This window comes from Haliotis asinina, chromosome 2 (genome assembly GCF_037392515.1).
Source record: "Haliotis asinina isolate JCU_RB_2024 chromosome 2, JCU_Hal_asi_v2, whole genome shotgun sequence".
NCBI classification, from domain to species: Eukaryota; Metazoa; Mollusca; class Gastropoda; order Lepetellida; family Haliotidae; genus Haliotis; species Haliotis asinina.
Window position 1 is genome coordinate 27,191,927 of NC_090281.1, and position 23,116 is coordinate 27,215,042.

Here is a 23,116-nt window from a genome sequence, read left to right on the forward strand (position 1 = left end):
AAATGAAAGAGCAAGGAGTGATTTTTGTCAAAAGATTTACAACACGAATAAACTCTGAAACAAAACCTTCTAATACTTATCTTTTCCATTTTTCTTCACCAACCATTCCAAAATCAGTTAGAGCAGGATATTGCAATCTCAGTGTTGATACCTATATTCCCAATCACTAAATCACCGCTAAATCACTTCCAAAAACACTTGCTCCATTTCAATCACGGTCATCTTCTCAAGAACAATCGTCCTCATCATCACAGCCTATGCCTAAGCCTCAATCACAAAATAATGGGAAAGATATTACCAAAAATAAAATCAAAACCAAAAATGACATACAAAAATGTCAAAGTAGCAGAACCTCCAAAGGTTCAAATGACACCATCAAACTTTTTAATAAGTTTGGATCCTTAGAAGACATGGATGTGTCCGAAAACATCCAAAGTAGGGCACATAGCTTGTTGCCCTCTAGGAAATCAAGGGGTAGATCCCCAATAAATCCCCCAAAGAAATAGTTTCTTCATATATTATTCAGTGGAATTGCAGGGGCCTAACGACTAATCTTAATGAGCTTCACCTATTAGTCCAAGACTTTACACCATCAGCATTCTGCTTGCAAGAAACGTATCTAAAGCAGACAAATACTTTTAACTTACGTCAATATAATGCATATCATCACTTTTCCCCACCTGGTGATAGAGCCAGTGGAGGATCTTCAATCCTTGTAAGACATGATGTTATTCACAGTCCTGTAAAACTCAAAACTAATCTTCAAGCTGTTGCAGTGCGAATGACTTTGAACATTACGCTTACTTTATGTTCATTGTACATTCCGCCTTCATCAACTCTTATGCAGGCTGATCTACAAACTCTCTACGATCAATTACCCAAACCATGTATTCACATGAATGATTTAAATGGGCACAACCCACTTTGGGGTGGTGTAATCACGAACACTAAAGGTCAGCTTCTGGAGGATTTCATTTCAAATAATAATTTATGTATATATAATGATGGTACCAATACATATTTACATCCTGGCACAGGAACATATACAGCTCTTGATTTGTCATTAACTGACTCCAACTTACTAAATGAATTCGAATGGTCAGTCCACAATGACCTCTGTGGAAGTGACCATTTTCCTACTATACTGAAATCTGTAACACCATCTGATGTTCCTCCATCATCAAGATGGAATTTTAAACAGGCTGACTGGCCTTTATATGAAACGTTGTGTGCTGCCAGGCTTCAACCTGAATATTTTATTGATGTTCCTGACGCTATCAAAAGGTTTTCTGATGACCTAAAATCTATAGCTGATGAATGTATAGCAAAGTCCTCTGCACTTCCACACATAAGAAAACCATGGTTCAACGATGAGTGCAAACAAGCTAGGAAGGCAAGGAAAAAGGCAGAACATTATTTCCGTCGCCATCCTATGGTGCATAATTTAAATAAATTTTAAATTTTAAATGCTAAAGCACGGCGTACTTTTAAGCAGAACAAACGCCAATCTTGGCAAAATTATGTATCTAAAATAAATTCTCGGACACCCATGTCCAAGGTATGGAACATGATCCAGAAAATCAAAGGTAAAGGTACTAAATCTACTGTCCATCATCTTAAACATGGAGATCAATTGCTTGCTGATCAATCAGATATTGCAAATAAACTAGGTGAAACCCTTTCTAAACATTCTTCCTCTTCAAATTATGTACCAAAATTCCAGCAATATCAAAAACAACAAGAAAAGAAAACTATTAATTTCAATTCTGATAATGGGGAAGATTTTTATGAAACGTTTTCTATTCATGAACTCCATACTGCTCTTGATCAAGCTCATGACACTGCTACAGGAGCTGATAACATACATTATCAACTCCTGAAGCACTTACCAGAATCCTGCCTAGAAACTCTCCTAAATATTTTGGATGATATTTGGACATCGGGTAACTTTCCTCCATCATGGCGTGACGCCATAGTAGTACCGATACCTAAACCTGGACGTGATCATACCGATCCGTCCAATTATCGGCCAATTTCATTAACTAGCTGTGTTTGCAAGACCATGGAACGCACGATAAATAATCGACTTGTTTGGTACTTGGAAACAAATAACCTTATAACTGATATACAGTGTGGTTTCCGTAAAAACAGAAGTACTGTCGATCACTTAGTGCGTTTAGAATCATTTGTTAAGAATGCACTAATTCATAAACAACATGCTGTGTGCTGTGTGCTGTATGACACAACCTGGAAATATGGCATTTTAAGAGACTTACATGACTTCGGCTTGCGAGGTCGTTTACCTCAATTTATAGCCAACTTTTTTAAATGATAGACAGTTTCAAGTTCGAGTGGGTCTACCCTGTCTGATCATTACAATCAGGATCAGGGTGTTCCACAAGGCAGTATCTTGTCTGTCACACTTTTTAGCATAATGATAAATAGTTTATCAAAAGTTTTGAACGATTCAATTGATGGATCGTTATTTGTGGATGATTTTAATATTTCTTGTCGTGGTAAAAATATGCATAGTATTGAACGGCAACTGCAGCTTTGTTTAAACAAAATAAATAAATGGTGTCTTGAAAACGGCTTTAAATTTTCTAAATCCAAAACTAACTGTATACATTTTTGCAGAAAATATAAACCACATAAGGACCCTGAACTATCTCTAGATGGCACTCCCATCAAAGTTGTAAAGGAAGCCAAGTTCCTGGGCCTAATCTTTGACTCCCATTTAACATTTCTGCCTCATATTAAGTCCCTTAAAACAAAATGCCTGAAAGCGCTTGACTTGTTGAAAGTTGTTTCCAACTCAAAGTGGGGAGGGGATCAAGCAACCCTCTTACACCTATATCGATCACTCGTACGTTCGAAACTCGATTATGGCTCCATCGTATATGGTGGAGCTTGCAAAAGCAACCTTCAACTTCTTGATTCTGTCCACCATCAAGGCTTAAGACTTTGTCTGGGGTCTTTCAGAACTTCACCTATTGATAGTCTCTACGTTGAGGCCGATGAACCATCTCTTACTCAACGTCGTATAAAATTGTCTTTACAATACATTACTAAATTATATTCTAATGAATCTAACCCTGCCTTTAACTGTGTTTTCAATCCCCTTTATGAGGATTTGCATAACAAAAAATCTTCTCTTGTTCCACCTCTTGGGCACAGAATTAAACCATTTATTTCTTCTGCCGGCATTGAGCTGGAAAGTATATCGCCTTCCCGTCTTCTTTCTTCTCCTCCTTGGCAAGTGGTTAGGCCACAAGTGGACCTAACATTAACATCATTTAAAAAATCAGAAACAAATGACTTACAATATAAACAAGAATATCATCAATTAAAACATAAATATAGCAATTACAAACCCTTATTTACAGATGGATCCAAGCACGGAGGCGCAGTGGCTTGTGCCACTGTCATTGGATCCAGAACAATATCTTCTAGATTACCCGATAATAGTTCTATTTTCACCACTGATACTAACGCCATATTAACAGCTTTAAAATATATTCAAAGACACCCGAAACGTAAACAATATATAATCTATTCCGATTCTCTTTCTTGCCTTCAGGCTATTAAAAATATTTCTTGCAAAGATCCACTTTTAATAGAAATTATTTAATTGTATAATGATCTTGCTACTGGCCAATACGACATCGTCTTTTGCTGGTTACCCAGCTACGTAGGCATTTCAGGGAATACACTGGCTGATCTTGCTGCCAAGGCGGCACTCAACAAATCTGTGACTCCACTTCTTATTCCATATTCAGATTACAAAGCTACAATTAGATCTTATATCCGTGATCTAATGCAGAAGAAGTGGGACACTCAAGTAGGTATCAATAAATTACATGAAATAAAACCGTATATTGGTTACACCTACTTGGGTTGTCAGTCCAGATTTGAGGAGGTCATTATGCGACGATGTCGCATTGGCCATACGCGGTATACACATGAGTACTTGTTAAAAGGTGAGGATCCTCCGTTTTGTATCCCTTGTGATGAAAGAATCACAGTGAAGCATGTTTTGCTTGACTGTGTTGAATATTCCATCACAAGGGATAACTATTTTACATCACGAAGTATGAAGGATCTTTTTAGTAATGTTAGTTGTCATTTAATCATTGCGTTTTTAAAAGAATTAGATCTGTTTCAGGACTTGTAAATAGATAAACATTTTATGATTGGAAGTTGAATTAGCAGATAACATTGTTAGTGGCTGTATCCTCGAAGGGGGTTGAAGTACCGTAAAATTATTGTCCTCCTGAGAGGGTACGTAAGTCCCAAAACATTTGGAATCAGATTTAATCTTCCACATTTTTTAGCTGTAGTATATGTGTCATTGTAATTTGTGGCTAATCTTGCATACAGTCGCCAGCAGCTGAGGGATGGTGTAAATCCAGCTAGGGACCATGCAGGTAGCAGAGGTACTGTATGTCCCCATGGCCTCTAGTATGGTGATCTACCCTTTGTTGTTGGCGATCTATGGCCTGTTTTTATATTGTACTGTCCACATACTGATACTGACTATTTTTTAAGTTTCCACACTGGTTTTAATAATAGCGGTGATAGTCTAGTGGTTTTACTGTCCTTCGTCGACAGGTTCTTCATAATATGCATACATATTCTTTTTGTCACGTATGTTCTCGTCACGATATGGCTGCAATATTGCCGATGTGACGTTAAATATTAACTCACTCACTCACTCACTCCTCTCTATGAGGATTTATACAATAAGAGTGAGTGAGTGAGATAATATTTAACGTAACATCGGCAATATTGCAGCCATATCGTGACGAGAACATACGTTACATTAAAAACCCAAATATATGTGCATATTATGAAGAACCTGTCGACGAAGGACAGTAAAGCCACTAGATTATCACAGTTAGTATTTAAAACTAGCGTGGAAACTAAAAAAAAAATAGTATCACTATTTGGACAGTACAATATAAAAACAGGTCATAGATCGCTAACAACCGAAGGTAGATCACCATACTAGGCACCATGGGGACTTACAGTGCCTTTGCTACCTGCATGGCCCCTAGCTGAATTTACACCATCCCCTCGGCTGATGACGACTGTATGCAAGATTAGCCACAAATTAAAATGACACATATTCTACGACTAAAAAAGTGGAAGATTAAATATGACTTCAAGTGTTTTGGGACTTACATACCCTCTCAGGACGACAATACTTTTACGGTACTTCAACCCCCTTCGAGGATACAGCCACTAACAATCTTAGTTGCTAATTCAACTTCCAATGATAAAATATTTATCTATTTACAAGTCATGTAAAAGGTCTAATTCTTTTAAAAACGCAATGATTAAATGAGCACTAACATCACTAAAACGATCATTCATAGCTCTTGATTTAAAATACTTATCCCTTGTGATGGAATATTCAACACAGTCAAGCAAGACATGCTTCACTGTGATTCTTTCATCACAAGGGATAAAAAACGGAGGATCGTCACCTTTAAGCAAATATTCATGTGTATATCTTGTGTGGCCAATACGACATCGTCGCATGATGACCTCCTCAAATCTGGACTGACAACCCAAGTAGGTGTAACCAATGTAGGGTTTTATTTCATGCAATTTGTTGATACCTACTTGATTGTCCCACCTCTTCTGCATCAGATCATGGATGTAAGACCTAATGATTGCTTTATAGTCAGTGTATGGAATAAGAAGTGGTGTCACAGATTTGTTGAGTGCTGCTTTATGGCTAGTAGCAAGATCATTATACAATTTCAATTAAAAGTGGATGTTTACAAAAAATATTTTTAATCGCCTGAAGGCAAGAAAGAGAATCGGAATAGATTATATATTGTTTGTGTTTAGGGTGTCTTTGAATATATTTGAGAGCTGTTAATATGGCGTTTGCTTCTGCAGTAAAAAGATATTGTTCTGGATCCAATGACAGTGGCACAAGCTACTGCAGCACCGTCCTTGGATCCTTCTGTAAATAAGGGTTTATAATTGCTATGTTTACTTTTTAATTGATGATATTCTTGTTTATATAGTAATTCATTAGTTTCGGATTTTTAAAAAGAAGTTAATGTTAAGTCGACTTGTGGTCTAACCAACTGCCAAGGAGGAGAAGAAAGAAGACGGGAAGGAGCTGTGTTTTCCAGCTCAATGCTGGTAGAAGAAAGAAAGGGTGTAATTCTGTGCCCGAGAGGTGGAACAAGAGAAAACTTCTTGTCGAACAAATCCCCCATAAAGTGGATTGAAGACAGTTATGTGCAGGGTTAGATTCATTAGAGTATAATTTAGTAATGTACTGTAAGGATAATTTTATACGACGTTGTGTATGAGATGGTTCATCGACCTCAACGTAAAGACTGTCAATCTGAAGTTCGGAAAGATCCAAGACAAAGTCGTAAACTTTGGTGATGGACAGAATCAAGAAGTTTAAGGTTGCTTTTTGCAGGCTCCACCATATACGATGGAGCCGTAATCAAGTTTTGAACGAATCAATGATCGATAAAGTTGCAGGAGGGTAGCTTGGTCTCCTCCCCACTTACAATTAGAAATGACTTTCAACAAGTCAAGTGCCTTCAGGCATTTAGTCTTAAGGGATTTGATATGGGGGAGAAACGTTAAATGTGAGTCAAAAATCAATCCCAAGAACTTGGCCTCTTCAACAACGTTAATAGCAATGCCATTTAGAAACAGTTCAGGGTATTTATGTAGTTTATATCGTCTACAGAAGTGTATACAATTAGTTTTTGATTTAGAAATTTAAACCGTTGTCAAGACATCATTTATTAATTTTGTTTGAGCATAACTGCAGTTGCCTCTCAATAGTATGCATATTTTTACCACCACAGGAAATATTAAAATCATCCACAAAAAGTGATCCGTCAATCGAATCATTTAAAACTTTGGATAAACTGTTGATTTTAATGCTAAATAAAGTAACAGACAAAATACTTCCTTGTGGAACACCCTGATCCTGATTATAATGATCAGACAGGGTAGAACCCACTCGGACTTGAAATTGCCGGTCTTGTGAAAACTGTGGTATAAAAAGAGGCAAACGGCCTCTCAAACCAAAATCATGTAAATTCTGTAAAATACCATGCTTCCAGGTCGTATCATAAGCTTTCTCAAGAATTGAAACAGCATGTTATTTATTTACTATAGCATTTTTAGCAAAGGATTCTAAACGTACCAAGTGATCAATTGTACTACGATTTTTCCTGAAACCACATTGAATATTTGTTATAATGTTATTGGTTTCAAGAGACCAAGTTAATCTATTATTCACCATACGTTCCATGGTTTTACAGACACAACTCGTTAGAGATATTGGTCTGTAATTAGACAGATCAGTATGATCCCGGCCTGGCTTTGGAATAGGGACTACAATGGCATTACGCCATGAAGTTGGGAAATTCCCTGACGTCCATAATAATCAAAAAAGCCTAAAAGGATTTCTAAACATGATTCGGGCAAATGCTTTAGGAGCTGATAGTGAATATTATCGGTTCCTGTAGCTGTATCATGAGCTTGCTCAAGGGCGATATGGAGCTCATGCAACGAAAATAATTCGTTATAATCTTCACCATAGTCGAGTTAAAATTGATTCTTTTCTTTTCCTGTTGTTTCTGATACTTTTGGAACTTAGGGGCATAATTTGATGAAGATGAATGTTTGGCTAAAGTTGCGCCAAGTTTATTTGCTATGTCAGTTTTATTAGTTAATATGGTATCCCCGTCCTTCAGATGATGCACAGTAGATTTGGAACCTTTGCCCTTTATTCTTTGGACCATATTCCACACCTATGACATTGGTGTGCGTGAATTTATTTTGGAAACATAATTTCGCCATGACTGACGTTTACCTTGTTTAAAAGCACGTCTAGCCTTGGCGTTAGTAATGTTGACTTTGTCTAGATTATGAACAGTAGGATGTTTGCGAAAATATTTTTCGGCTTTCATCCTACATTTTCTGGCCTGTTTACACTCGTCAGTAAACCATGGTTTACGAATATGTGGAATTGCAGAGGACTTCGGAGCAATGGCATTTAGTATATCCGAAAAAGACTGTATGGGGTCTTCACTGTACTTAAAAAGATCATGCTTCAAGTGTTCAGCACTTGATACAGGTGGATCATCACCAGGGTTGATCACTCCCACATAGGTCATCTAGGTCATCTTGGACCAGCCATTCAAATTCATTGTATAAGAATCAGCTAGTGATAAATCCAGGGAAGAGTATTTCCCCGTAGCTGAGTAAGTGGCTGAGTCATCATTGAAAATACACAAATTATTATCGGAAATGAATTCCTCAAGGATTTTGCCTTTATTATTAGTATGGTCACTTCCCCATAGTGGATTGTGTCCGTTGAGGTCCTCCATAATAATACATGGTTTTGGGAGCTGATCATATAGACCTTGAAGATCTGATTGGCAAATAATGGAAGATGGAGGGATATACAAACTACACAATGTCAAAGCAATGTGCAAAGTCAGGCGAACAGCAACTGCTTGAAGGTTTGTTTCTAGAGTGACAGGGCTATGTATTACGCTCTGATGAACGAGAATAGAAGCGCCTCCAGTAGCTCAATCTCCCGAAGGAGAAAAAAAGAATGATAATCGCTATATTGTCTCAAATTCAAGGTATCTTTATTTTTAAGATATGTCTCTTGGTGACATAGGGTAGATGGCTGAAAGTCCTGTATCAGCAATTGTACCTCGTTGAAATTAGTTTTTAGTCCTCTACAATTCCATTGCAATAGATTGGACTGGTTCATGGTGGCTCAATTGGTGATCTTCCGCGCGAATGTGTGGAGGGTAAATTCCTCCTGCTGTCCTGTGAGGACAGAGTGATATCCATATCCAGTAGCGTTTTCAGGTTGGTGTCGCTACGGAAGGTGACGTCTATTCCTGTTGTTTTCTTGATGAGACGGCTGATGCGATGACTTATCTGGCCATGGTATGGTATGTTAATTCTGATGGGGGAAGGTTCTGGTTTAGTTGACTTGGGAGTTTTTTCCAAGGTCTCGGTGATGGTGTTGCTGACTAGATGGGGTGGGTACTCGTTAAGCTCTTGGAAGGTTGATTTCAGGTTAACTCGTTAACCTAATCAACGCAAGCCTGCACACCAATCAGTCGAAGTCTGTACATCAATCAATCGAAGCCTGTACATCAATTAATGCAAACCTGTATGTCTTGTTACCCATTGTTATCGGTCTGCTGTTATGTGTATGTATACTACAACCCTTTAGTTTTATCCTCACCTCACCTGAAGAAGAGACTAGAATCTGTCTCGAAACGTTGTGACCTTGTATAATAATGAAGTTGAACCATAGAGCACTTTTAGTTTAAGTATTTTGTGATTGGAAGTTGAATTAGTAACTGAGATTGTTAGTGGCTGTATCCTCGAGGGGGATGAAGTAGCGTAAAATTATTGTCCTCCTGACGGGGTACGTAAGTCAAAAAACATTTGAAGTCAAAATGAAACTTTCATTTTTTGTAGCCGTAGTATTTCTGTCATTTTAAATTGTGGCTAATCTTGCATACAATCGCCAGCAGCTGAGGGGATGGTGTAAATCCAGTTAGGGACCATGCAGGTAGCGGAAGTACTGTAAGTCACCATGGCCTCTAGTATGGTGATCTACCTTCACTTGTTAGCGATCTATAGCCTGTTTTTATGTTGTATTGTCTGAATAGTGATATTATTTTTAACATTTCACGCTAGTTTTGTTCTTTATTGTGATATTCTAGATGTTTTACTGTCCTTCGTTGACAGGTTTCATAATGTGCATATGGTCTTTTTCATTGTTGAATGTTCTCGTCACGATATGGCTGAAATATTGCCATATCACTCACTCACTTACTAGTATTTTGCCTTTTAGGCCCAAAGAAATCTGTTTCACTTTATGGTGTGGTGTGTTAGATATGGTACAGATATGATGTAATGTAACTTCATGTTGGTATAGATGTGACGTAGGAAGAGCTCAGTTGGTGAAATGCCCATTGGTACTGGCATGGAACTGCTCATGCCCTTGGAAGATCTCTCTCCCCTTTGACGAACGTAACTACACTCGTCGAACTTAAGCGTGCGGCAGTCTGGGCACGGGTTTATGTGTCTCGCACATGGTATTACTGTGGGATGGTACGAAAGTATTTCGTATTATCTCGCCAAAACAATAACGACCTTAATACATTGATGTAATGTCGTGTTGAATTGACGTTCCAGGTGAAGACTACTTGGTGGCTGTGACAAAAAGAGGCAACTACGCGTACATCAGGTACACATCTGGAGAAAGTGGGGGCCTAGTGGAGATACAGTACCCACACCTCGCCTCCAGAACAGTGTATTCATTGGGTCCCTTCGGTTTTGGAGCACACAGTGTTAGCAGTAAGATGAGAATCACCAGTGATGTAGAAAATGCAGCTATCGTTGTGACAGGAGGTGACGAAGATATAAACATTGTGGTAGATGCTGATGGTGTTTTCTCTCCCCTTCCAATATCTGTCCTTGGAACACAGTACATATCACCATCCATTCTCGCCCCAAACCGTTATTACCGATCCTTGTTAATGATAGCTACACACAACACGAGCACTAGTGTTGATATATCTTTTCGATTGGACAGAGGAAAGATAACTTTTGCCAACTACGATTACAGTGACGGCGATAAATTATCCCTTAAACTTAATCCGTATCAAACGTTGAGGATGACTACCCCATACGATCTCAATGGAACGGTCATTAACAGTGAACACAGCGTAGCCGTCTATAGTGGCATGGAATATTCCTATAAGTCCATTGTGTATGACCAGCTACTGCCGGTCAAACACTACGGGCGGGAGTATGTTGTTGCTGTAGATGACTTCAACCTGGAGTTGCAGATCATCAGTGAACACAGCCACGTGCAGATCACCTTCAGTTCTGGAGCCACAGTCTCTACTGGCGAGCGTCGTCTCTACAAACGCACACTTGAACGTGGAGAGAGTCTTCACTTCATTGCCACGAGCCCTGTACTGGTGACTCTCAGTCGAGCAGATGGTTACAGCAGTTCCTTCACAACCGTATCACCAGTACACTCGTACGTCACACACAGATCTGTGTGGTTATATTATAACAATCTTCATGCAAAACTAAAGATACTAACTGACAGGAGAGCGACTGTGTTGATCAAAGACTCACGACTGAAAGACCATCTGACATGGGTGTATATTGTGGGCAGCAGATACAAAGTCGGCACTTTGGTACAGTCGCAACGTTCATCTTCTACGGCTATATCCAGCGACTTTCCCTTCACAGTTCTGTCCTTCTACAACGGATCCGTCCATAACATCGGCTACAATTCCTCAGTGGAGGGAGAGGGGGAAGTACATTATTCAGGTATGTGTTAAGTTGTCTTCATAATAATGGTATTGTGACCACAGACAATTCGATTACAGCGTATGGTACTGTACTCAGTCGAGCAGATGGCAACAGCAGTGCCTTCACAAACGTACCACCTGTACACTCGTAGTTCACACAGAGAAGGGTCCAGTTATATTAGCAGCCTCCATATGAAGCTAAAGGTACTGTTACGAGAGAAGGTGCGATAAAAGGGTATAAGACACAAATGTACTGGCACATTGAAATAGATCACACAAAATCAGACTAATCCGAAGATTTGTTAACCTATCCTAACAGAAGACTGGTAGAAGATACTGGTTTACAAGTACGTGGCTGAAGCGAACAGGCTGAAGCGCCAGGCTAATGATGTGTCTGAATCGAGCCCATCTGTGACCGGATGTAAAAACCTTGGAGTCAACTTTCTGTGCAGACTCTTTGGGTGCTCTCACAACCCCTAGTGTACAGTACACAACCTCGTGCACTTAAAAGAACCCCGGATCCGTCGGTAAATGACCTGACGTTGGCTACATGAATACGTGCAAACACGTAGTTGCGGGTACAGCAACGTGCAGTAAACTTGGACAAAGTACTGTGACTATGTGTCCCAGTCCACCCAGATGTGAATTTGGTACCTCGTTAGGATGAGAGCGCCTAGTGGCAGCAAGAGTTGTATACTCCCAGGGGAGTTGAGATTGATGTACATACGATGTGACGCTGAGACGGACATCCAGTGATCGAGGGAAACAAATACCAGCGCCTTGAGCAAGGAATGGCTGCATGGATATATAAATACCCTAGAATAATAACATAATAACAATAATAATGATGAGTGAAAGGGGCATTCTCTTAGCAATAATATTTGTATGGATTAAACAATATAGCATAGTCACTTCATTTTAAATCCGTCCAAAACTGTGAAGATGATTATTTAGTAGTTTCTCAATTTCGAAATTTGTCACAATCCCGACGTGTGTACAAGTTCGTGAATCACACCTGATTCACATCATGGGTACAAAAACAACTGGCAAAAGTCCAGTCCTCAACCTACTTCCCAAACCAGATCAGCGCAACACTGAGCCCCTACCTGGCCACATTAAATTAACTGACAAAAGCTGAATTCATCAAACCCCAAGCTGTACCTCGAGTTACATAACAAATCGTTTCGCTCAGGTGAAGGCCCTTAACCTCAAGCTACGCCTATAATTACACCAGGTATACTCATCACTATCTAAATTTCATCACAAGAGATAAATATTTTAAATCACGAACTATGACGGATCTTTTTAATAATAACAGTCCTCATTTAATTTTTGTATTTTTAAAAGAATTAAACTTTTTAACTGATATGTAAAAAGGTAAATATTTTATGATTGGAATTTTGAATCAGTAACTAAGATTGTTAGTGGCTGTATCCTCGAGGGGGTTAAAGTACTATAAACGTATTGTCCTCCTGAGAGGGTACGCAAATCCCAAAACATTCAAAGTACAGTAAAGTTTCCAATGGTTTTAATATTACATGATTATGTCTACTCTTTGTCAGTAACACATGCCTGCTTATAGATTTAATAAAACGACTTGAACACCCCAAAACCTGAAACGCGGTCTTTAAATTTATTTCAATACATGTCAGGATAGTGCTATTTTACTGCTAGACACATATTAGATGATCCTGTGCACTCAACGCATTTGTGACAAGAGAGGCGGTACAACGAAATGGGCGAGTACACTTGGCTGCTACAGGTAGCTTGACGATTATGCACGCGCAATACGTGACATGAAATCAGCACCGCATATTCCTTCGAATGATAAGATTGCAATTTCAGGCATAAGATACTGATATTCCACGCTAACCTTTAGTTAAAGGTCACATGCAACGTAAAACACAACTTTGCAGATTCTGGTACCTTTCGGTATGCACTTACCGAAATAAATCATAAAAAATGCCAATTCAACCTATGAAGTTGAAAAAAACGCGATGAAAAAAAAGCCCGCGAAATCGGAGTTCAAACGTTTCACTAAATTCCCCCCAGCGCTGGGGGGAAAACTGGTTTCAACAGCTGTGCTGCGCTGCGTCCATAACGCATGCGCAGTGAATAGGTTCGCTGAGCTTAAACAGTATGCGTGCCCAGCGTCTGAGGTCGTGAGCAGTAGTCTAATCTTGGATGTGTACACAAATAAGTAAATAATCTACTCGTTACGTAAACCAACTTGTTGATTGTGGTAAGCAGTCTCTGTCACAGAGAAAGCTCAGTGTCTGGTTTATTCACACCTATATGTCTGTCTGCCTGTCTGCTAAAGACAACATGCAATACACAGCTTCAATCATTGATCACGTGCAATTTGAACTTAACACCTATCAGACTATACGACATAAAGAAAATAAGTTGATTTATGACTCGTGCACCCGAGTCCCGTCTCTGCCACATTATGTAATTAGGCACGTGTGATACACATGACATGTTTTTATCTCTGTGGGTTGCAAACAAACTACATTCATTTTTTTCGGATGACTGGATCTGACGCAAACTGGTGCAAACTCTTGTCAGTTTCAAGTCCTGCGGTGTACTTGGACGAATGACAGATTCCAGCCACACAGTAGTTTACCATCTCTACTGACATGATTTTTTATTGGATCGAACGCAAATTCAGAGAACATGTATTTTCCAAACCCAACATTTCTATATACATTCTTCATGGATAACGACTTCTTTTCGTGTATATGATTTTGCTTGACAACTGTATATGAATCCATACTGAAACGACGCATCAAGTACACAAAAAGAAGTTGTTATCCATAAAGAATCTTACTTTCTTGTGACCGGCTATACTTCTAAAATGCCCATCAAACACATCATCTTTCTGTACACACAATGAACCCGCCAATCGGAAGCCGTCGTTACACTTGAGTGCATATCCACCCGCTATGACTGGGTTCGGTCTCCCGAGGGCTTCGTTTCGGGGGAAGTAAGCCCAAGTACAAAATATTGCACGTTTGAATCGCGATTGTGCGCTTATAATTTTGTTCATTTGTTTTTTTAAAAGCAGCAATGTATATTATATGTCATGAATAAGTGATAAATGTGTTTTAATTATGTTTGATTTTTTGGTTGCATGTGACCTTTAAGACGAAGACAAATAGATGATTGGGGCATTGACAAGCATTTTAGATATTCAACAATTTTGATAAATTTTTAAAAGATTTAGACTTTTATGCTTGAAAGTGTGAATTAGTAAATCCGATTGCTAGTCCTTGAAAGGGGTTAAAGTATTGTAACATTATTGTCCTTCATGAGATGATACTAAGTCCCAAAACTTTCAATGCTACATTTAAACTTACCAGACTTTTAAAAGGTAGGATTTTGTTCTTTTAATGTTTGTAGTATAGACAATAGAGGTTTCGGACCACAAAGGTGCACCAGTACAGTTTAGTGCAAATCTAGTTCCGGAAGACAAAGAGTGTCTCTAGAAATTCCGCTGGTGGAAGTGCACTCCAGTTACTAATATTGAGGGTGTATGGATATAGACTATGTCGAGATCCGATCGGGTCGTTTGTACCTTCGGTAAGTCACCCATGGACCCTAGTATGGTGATTTCCTTTCAGTTGCTGGCGATCTACAGCCTGTTTTGTATCTGGTATCATCATAATTTTAGCTTCAAACATATATCTGTGATAGTCTCGTCAGTTTTGTTGTCCTTTGTTGACAGATATTTCAACGTGATTACCTTGTTTTCATAGCTATATGACTGTAATATTGCCGATCTTTGTGGATATTAGAGTGTTCTAATGCAGACATCTGTGCAAGAGGATATATTGCCATTATCTCGTGTTTAACTCACTCGTCATCAGGTTATCAACTACATGAACTCCACTTTGCCTTACAGGTCCAACTTACTTGATGGCAGTGGCTGGGTACACTCGCAACTACTATCGTAATCCTCGGATATGCGCCAGTGCTGGAGAGACAGGAGGCCAGTGGCAGGTACAGGATCCACACTCTGGGCGAGCCTGGTCTCGGCGTTTCAATCCTTACAACAAAGACTGCTTCTACCCACGAAGCCATGACGCTTACAGAGTAAATCTCTTGCTTGTTCGTGTTCGAGATGACGCTATTCAGATCAAAGCGGGAATGAACTATCACACATCATTCTCTCCCCTCCCCGTGTCGGCACTAGGCTTCAACTACATCATGTCATCTTGCCTTCCTTCTGCTGACCACATTTACCGGGACACAACGTCGTACATATCCGTCTTGGTGGTAGCCACACACAACAAGAAGGCGGATATTGACGTCATCTTCAGACTGGGCGGCAACGTCACCTATGACGGTAGGACGTACATCGACGGGGACACTCTCAGTGTCAGATTAGACAGGTATCAGACTTTCTCCTTAAACAGTTCATCTGATATGACCAGGGCCATCGTTACTGCCACGGAGACAATAGCTGTCTATAGTGGAACTTACTATGAACGCAGAGCACTCTTCACTACTTTCGAGCAATTACTGCCTGTGAAACATTATGGACACGAGTATATAGTCGCTATCCAGGATTCTTTTTACCATGGACGAAGATACTTGAATGCCCTGCCATACCAGCTTCAAGTTGTTACTGACCACAGTGACACAAGCATCATGTTTAATAACGGTTCTTCCATATCAGTCGGTGAAGATGGAGTGTACTGTAAACAATGTGGAAATCCTGAAACGTTTTACTTCAACACCACACGGCCAGTTATGGTCACATTGTGTATTACTGGAAGGGATTACTATTCCGACGGTTTAGTCATAGTGCCCCCAGTAAGTCTATATTCAACTTTAACAACACAGGAATCCCCAAGCACATTGCAGATAGTGACATATCAAGAAAAAAGTGATGTGGACGTTCAAAACATCCATGACACTTTCTCTACGGTTTTTACGGTTTTTAGCCTTCCAGTCAAATGGAAGAATGTGCCAGGTACAAGATTCAAAGTGGGAACATTATATAGTGATAGGTACACAACAACCATCCGCTCTAATGTTTCCTTTGCTGTCCTTGGATACAATTACCATATTATAAACAACGGAGGATACAGTTTTAAGTCATATCCTGATACAGGTTGGTCTATTGGTGTGCATTTATAAGTGAAAATCCAGAATCTTACATTCATTTGATACAATTCTCTGTACTGTAGATATAGTGTCCAATTCTGCATCAATACACGTGCATGTCCCACAGATATGTTTAAGAAAAAAACAATTGAGTTAGAGTGTCGATTTGAAACTAAAACCTGCAGCAATATGGCCACAGCCATATTTAGATTTCGGGTGAGAATAATTTCTAGCACCTCCCATGCTTTTACAATAAAACCATCATCACATTGCTGGAATATTGCTGTGTAGGCCATCCTTCAACAAACATACAAAGTATGTTACGTAACCTACCTGATTGATATTGCATTCTGACAAAGCTGATAGTTGCTCTTTCATTCAGTCACCGGTTTGTCTGCCCCAAGATAGATTATTGTGATGTATACTTGATTGCAGATTGAAGTAACATCAAAATGTGAATAACTAAATAATGAAATGATTTTTAGATTATCATTAACATAACTCCCTCTAGTGTGTGACTATGTATAATACTATGTATATTGCCATGCTTTGTTCTTATCAAGGCAAGGTTTGTATGTCGAATCATTTCAGGACCCTCTACGCCAGATGGAACTGGAAACAAGTTACATACCAGTAAACGTTTTCAAGGTGAAGGATTCATATGGTTTTCGTGTTTAGTTGATACAAGATCTGTCACAGATTAACATAAATAACAATCATTTGCTTAAAGCACATGTGGTAACAGCAACGTTATGAGAGATATTCAGTGTTTCTGTGTAAGGATAGCACTCTCAATGCCACAAAGACGTTCATGTCGTTTCAGATGAAGACAAATGTTTTGTGTCAACATATAAGCAGATCGTTGTAGATAATGTTCTGATCATGTAAAACTTTATATGCATCTCACGCCTTGAAATTGTGAATTGTGACTACTAAAGTCGTGTTTGCTAAAGGGAACAATGATTCGTGGACGTTAGAAAATACTTATACACTCCCTAGACACATATACTGAATGGCTTCACTAAACTGTTTCAGAAACATCTACGGTAAATGGAAGCGGAATCGAGATAAATACAGGCTGGTGTTTTCCTTGTTACGTTAATGCATTTTTAAGACGGACCTCTTCATACCCTCACTACCACTGTACTATAGTATATATTTCCCCAGCAACACGACCGAATCCGTGGTGTAGTGGTTAGAAGCTCCGCCCGGAAAGCGGAAGATAGCGGATTCGTTCCCCGGGATCGTCATACAATAAGATTTAAGCCCCACATACCCACACATCCACGTCATCCTATGAGCGAAATATTCTTAAGCGCGACGTTAAACCCGTATTTACTTCACCTGACACTAGCTAACTGCTAGATTCCAACAAATACAACTACATCATGCAAAAATTATGTACATATGCATCACACGTTGTGAAATAATGATATAACATTCTAAGCGATGTTTAACGAAACAAATGTTTTTCTCATGATATAATGTTCTAAGTGGCGTTTAACTAAACAAACAAACAAACGTTTTTCTCTGTTTAAATGGTCGTTTTACCTCCAAAACTGAGTAGCTTCAATAACTATTTCCAGAGACCTCTTCACCAGACGGAATTCGAAACACGCTAAATACAGGTGAATATTTCTCTTCTTCTCGTCGCCCCATCGCCCACCATATTCATGAATATCCCTCTTTGCCACGATGTCACCCAGGCATACATTGATTCCTTCGAAAGAGAACCCTGGCTCTCCTAGAACTGATCTCGGTTCCACTGTCTAAACGTAGCAATGTAAACCTTGATTCCGAATGTCGGAGCCCAAGTATATCACAGATATACTTAGGAAGATCGTCATAGAGAGTTGAAACGTAAGTTATATTCTCAAAATTTTCACCAATGCTCATTAATGCTTTGAAAGACATGAACAATTGTATTTCTATTTGAATTGCTGGCGTAATAGAAAGGCCATTACGAATCCTATAGCAATACATGGTCAATGTTGTTTGATATACGTATGACGTTGATGCCATCATTCGGTGTTGTGATGAGTGCAAAACGTTCCAAGTACATTTGTACACATCACAGCAATGCGACTGGATATCGTGACGTTTCATTTTTTTACAATCGGTCGAAGGTATGGTCTGTTCGCAGTGAAAACGTGCCGAGGATTTTCACTTGAAACAGTAAAAGTAAATTAAATAAAGTGAAATTAAGATTGCGAGTATTCATATTTTTTCCTTGCCAGTTGAACATTTAAATCTCAGAATTTTCAACTTCGATCATAGTTTCAAATCACTATGATTACAGGGGGTATGTACATTACTTGAAACACCGAGTACAAGTAGGGTTGGTCTAACGTAACGCTTTGTTCTGCTGTTCTAACTACTACCTTTACCCCCTTGTATTACAACCCAGTAATAGCGATTTGAATCTATGATCGTTTGTTAAACAGCTTTTATCCAAAGTTGAATAAAATTCAGAGATTTAAATGGTCAATTTGTAAGGTAAAATTAATACGATTCGCAGTCTTCTGATTTACTTGTTTGTTTAAAGTGAATTTCATCGGTGAGTCTTCACTGCAAACATACCACAACACATGCTCATATTCCACAAGATATATACATTCATTTCAGCCGGTAGTTCTAACAACGCTGCAGTGATCGTGGGTGTAGTCTGTGGGATTGTCATCGTGGCCCTCCTGGTCGCCTTTATAACATATGTGTTCTACGTGTAAGTATTTGTGTGTATAGCAAGTGAGGTTAGCGTCTCGGATACTTCTTTGTTTTTATAATTGCTATTTCTTGAATATGTTGCTGATCTTCAGCATTCAATTTGTAGAGACGTATTACTACAAAGATTATGAATCTTTGAATGGGTCGTTGCTAACATCCTTAATATGAACAAACGTACAAACCTGCAAACAAGTGGACGATGTCCATAGCATCAGTTCAGGTAAACACATGAAAAAGATGTGCGCAACAACTATCACTGCTAAGAATTATGTTTGTAAGATGTCTTTGACTTTGATTTTTATTGATGCACATGCTGTCATCAAAGACAAGCGTCACGTGTAATACGTGGACCCGTCATTAAGGTAAACGCCCCAAATCGGCCTGGTACAGAGCCAGACGACCTGTGAAACGCCCCTTGCTATCCTCAGAAGAACGACCAGCTCTGTATCAAGCGCTGGTACAGTCGTTGAGGAACAAGATCAACGATGTTATTGCAGCTGGCGGACGTAACATCACATACTGATTGATACTGAGATTTATAGATAGATGTAAGGACTACAGTGATTTTCAATGTATTTACAGCCGCAGGACGACGGTATCGGTTAAGAAGACAACAGAACCAGCTGCCGAAACTCCCTCAGACCCCATGAACATGTACGTGTTGCCTGACAGAGCCGCTGGAAGAGAGGCAGGCGAAAACACATACACGGAGCTGATGTTTAAGTCCACAACCAGCGACAACAGTACTCCTACCTATGTCAATATTTCGAACGTTAACACAAATGCAATCATGAACCAGCAGTGCTGAGGACAGAACCTCTGAGTCATTGTTACGCCTTTTTGTTAAACACGTATATTCAAACATTTTAACTGGAATTACATATTCAACTGTAGATGTGTGTCGTTGTACCCTGAATATTTCTACAATAACCAGCAAGTGACTATTTAGTGGTTTTGTTGTAGCTGCCATATATATTGGAATGCATACGTACAGATTTGATTAATTACATCCACACCCAAAAGGCGAGTACTGTAAGACACTGTGGATGAAACAAGGGATCTTTTATTGTTTTGGCTAATGTGTAATATGCATTTCGTAGATGGTTTGTTTTCATATTTCCCAAACGTATCAAATAATACTTGAAGTTTTAGTGTGAGCAGGTTATGAGTTATCTTCACATCGATATTATTTCAGCCACATCATACCCAGAACAATTAATTTTACACAGAGGGATTAATGGTAAATAGTAAAAGCCTATCAATGAAAGGTGGTAAAATAACTACGTTATCACAGATTAGAATGTAAAACTAGTAATGAGATCTAAATAGTTTATCTATAGGTGACAATACAAGGTAAAAACAGTATACATGTTGGCAACAACTGAAGGCGGATCACCATACTAGAGACTTGAAGTTTTAGAAGGTAATGCTGTACATGAAAATATAATTTAAAGTATCAAATATCTGTTTAAAGTATAGTTTCATTGTAACCTATGGATTGAACATTTACATCTGGTATTCTAAATGATCGGTGTGTTGATTTTAACTATGATCAGAATACGTTGGCACCTCTGCCACCATGGAAGTAATAAGAGATTGCACATATGGGTCAAAGAGACCCCATCAACATGTGCAAATCGACTAGATTATAAAATATAATTATAAGTTTAATTATAGACTTTGAACTTCGGATGTTTAATACTTTAACTCCGTGTATAACCAGATTAATATTAGCAGGGCAGCATCAGCAGATTTCATTTTTCAGAGTTCTCTATAAGGTTACAAGAGTCCGATTCAGCGTTTGTGATTCAGGTTTACCAGGTGCAATAATGTGCGAGCATACCCTAGACTAAACGTAGAAGAGCTTCAACTTTTAACCTCTGTAGCATATCCTGATGGTATTCGTTATGCTTAGTTATGTTTAATGCTACTATTGCATTTCAAGTATAAGCTTTATCATATTTGTATCGCTTTTTCGTATGTTCATGCGGTCTCTATGTTTTTGCACATCTCTTCCGTTTACCTAACGTTGTTTCTTTTTTAAATGTTATTGTTTTGTCTGGTGAAGAAATGTTATTGTTTGTTTGGCTGAAGATATGGTGTATCAATATACCTGTTTTCAGTAATGTCCATTCATATCACTTTGAAAATTGAATTAGATATATTTCGTTCTTATTTAACCTGAAGGTTTTCACATGATTTAACGTAAATGACCCATTGTTAACTCTTATATTTTACCGCATTGTCGTGTTTAAGTTATAACCTATAAACATTGCGTTTGCATCAAGTGCACCCATCTTTAGTTCCTAGGATCGTCGTGCTCGGTTCAGCAGTGAACTGTTTCACTCGGCTCTTAAATTCATCGGGGAAGATCGTTTTCACTGAGTTTAGTTCACAGAGCATTTATCACGACTGTCAGTATCCGGGTCAGTGAGAAAGAAAGCTCAATACAGAAAATAGATACACAGGAGAAGGGTGCTTAGAAAGCGTAACCCTCAAAGAGTGAATCAAGCAGACCTGTGTTACGTTCCCAAGTAGACGACCCTTAATGAGTCGGCCCCGGCTCTCCTTAGGCGATTCCAAACTGTCGTCGTTGAGAATCGGCGAAATGGTTGTGGTGCAGACCAGTGCTCGTAGCGAATGGTTGTCCTCGAGTAAGGCATCAGTTGTCCCTTTTCTTCATGATCTGGTCGTCATGGATTGTCTATAACGATAGCGACCCTTCTCTTCATTGGTCTTCCTGTAAACGACTGACAACTGTATTGTGGATATTCCTCTCCTGAAGTGGACATTCCTTGATAACGTTCTTCGTACCCTAGAGGCAGAAAGGCTGACTGAATATTGTACCCCATGCAGATGGGCACAAATTCCTCCCTGTCATGCGGTATAGAGTGTGTTCCCTTCCCCAACTTACATTTTCATAAATGAAAATTGTTATCGAACGTATGATCCTGCACACACTGAACTTTAATATTGTTCTGTTTGCGTCAACGGTTTTATTTATGTTTCTTGATTTTGTTCATCAATTGTCTGATCTTACATTTAACACTGGTGGAAGTTAAAATGAATATGAAAAATATATATGAAGGACCCCAGGAACGCCAGGGTAAAAAGAGAAGTGAATATGAAATGTAAGGACAGTGTTTAAATGGATTGGTTATACATAAAGATATTGTCTTGAAACCCGTAGCTCTTTATACTAATATGTCGGAAAGCGTCGGGAAGCGAACGTAGAATCTACAAAGCAGTCCAATGGAATCGTGATGTGTGTGTTTGAATCTGTCGGTGTTAGTGGCCTTATCCCTACTAAATAAAGCTTTGTTAGCCATATTCTTTGCAACACACACACATACACACACACACACACACACACACACACACACATATACACACACACATCGCGATTTTCTTTAGACAGCCATATTATGCCATAACGTTATAATTAGTCAGGAACAGTTTCAACACAAAAGTCCAATCCTTCCATGCATTGTGATTGATTTCGGTGTGTGTGTGTGTGTGTGTGTGTGTGTGTGTGTGTGTGTGTGTGTGTGTGTATGTGTGTGTGTGTTACAAGTTACAGAAAGGGGCAAGCTGTGACGAATGACGTAACGACCTTGCCTTAAATGTATTTAACGTCACTCATCTCCGTCATCAAGATGCCACGTGGTGCTAACCTTAGTGAGACACGGCTCACTACAGTGAAGAAGACTATGAGGGCAGGGACGACGAGGATAGCGGTGAACAGATTCTCCCGTTGCTTCCTGTTGTTGAACACTGAGGGTTGGTATAAAGAAACCCTTCCCTTTGTCTTGTGTCGTGGGATTGTAGTCTATGCTGCGGTTGTAGTGACCCAAACATTGACCAAGTGGGCGCGGCGTGAAGCTCTTTCTGTGATTATTCCGGCCGCCACTGGACGAGAT

At 39.2% G+C, this 23,116-nt stretch overlaps 1 pseudogene; it reads left to right on the top strand.

Annotated features, from left to right (window-relative positions):
• LOC137271691 (uncharacterized) overlaps positions 1-20,004 on the top strand; it is a 42,368-nt pseudogene extending 22,364 nt beyond the window's left edge.
• Positions 20,005-23,116: the final 3,112 nt, after the last annotated feature.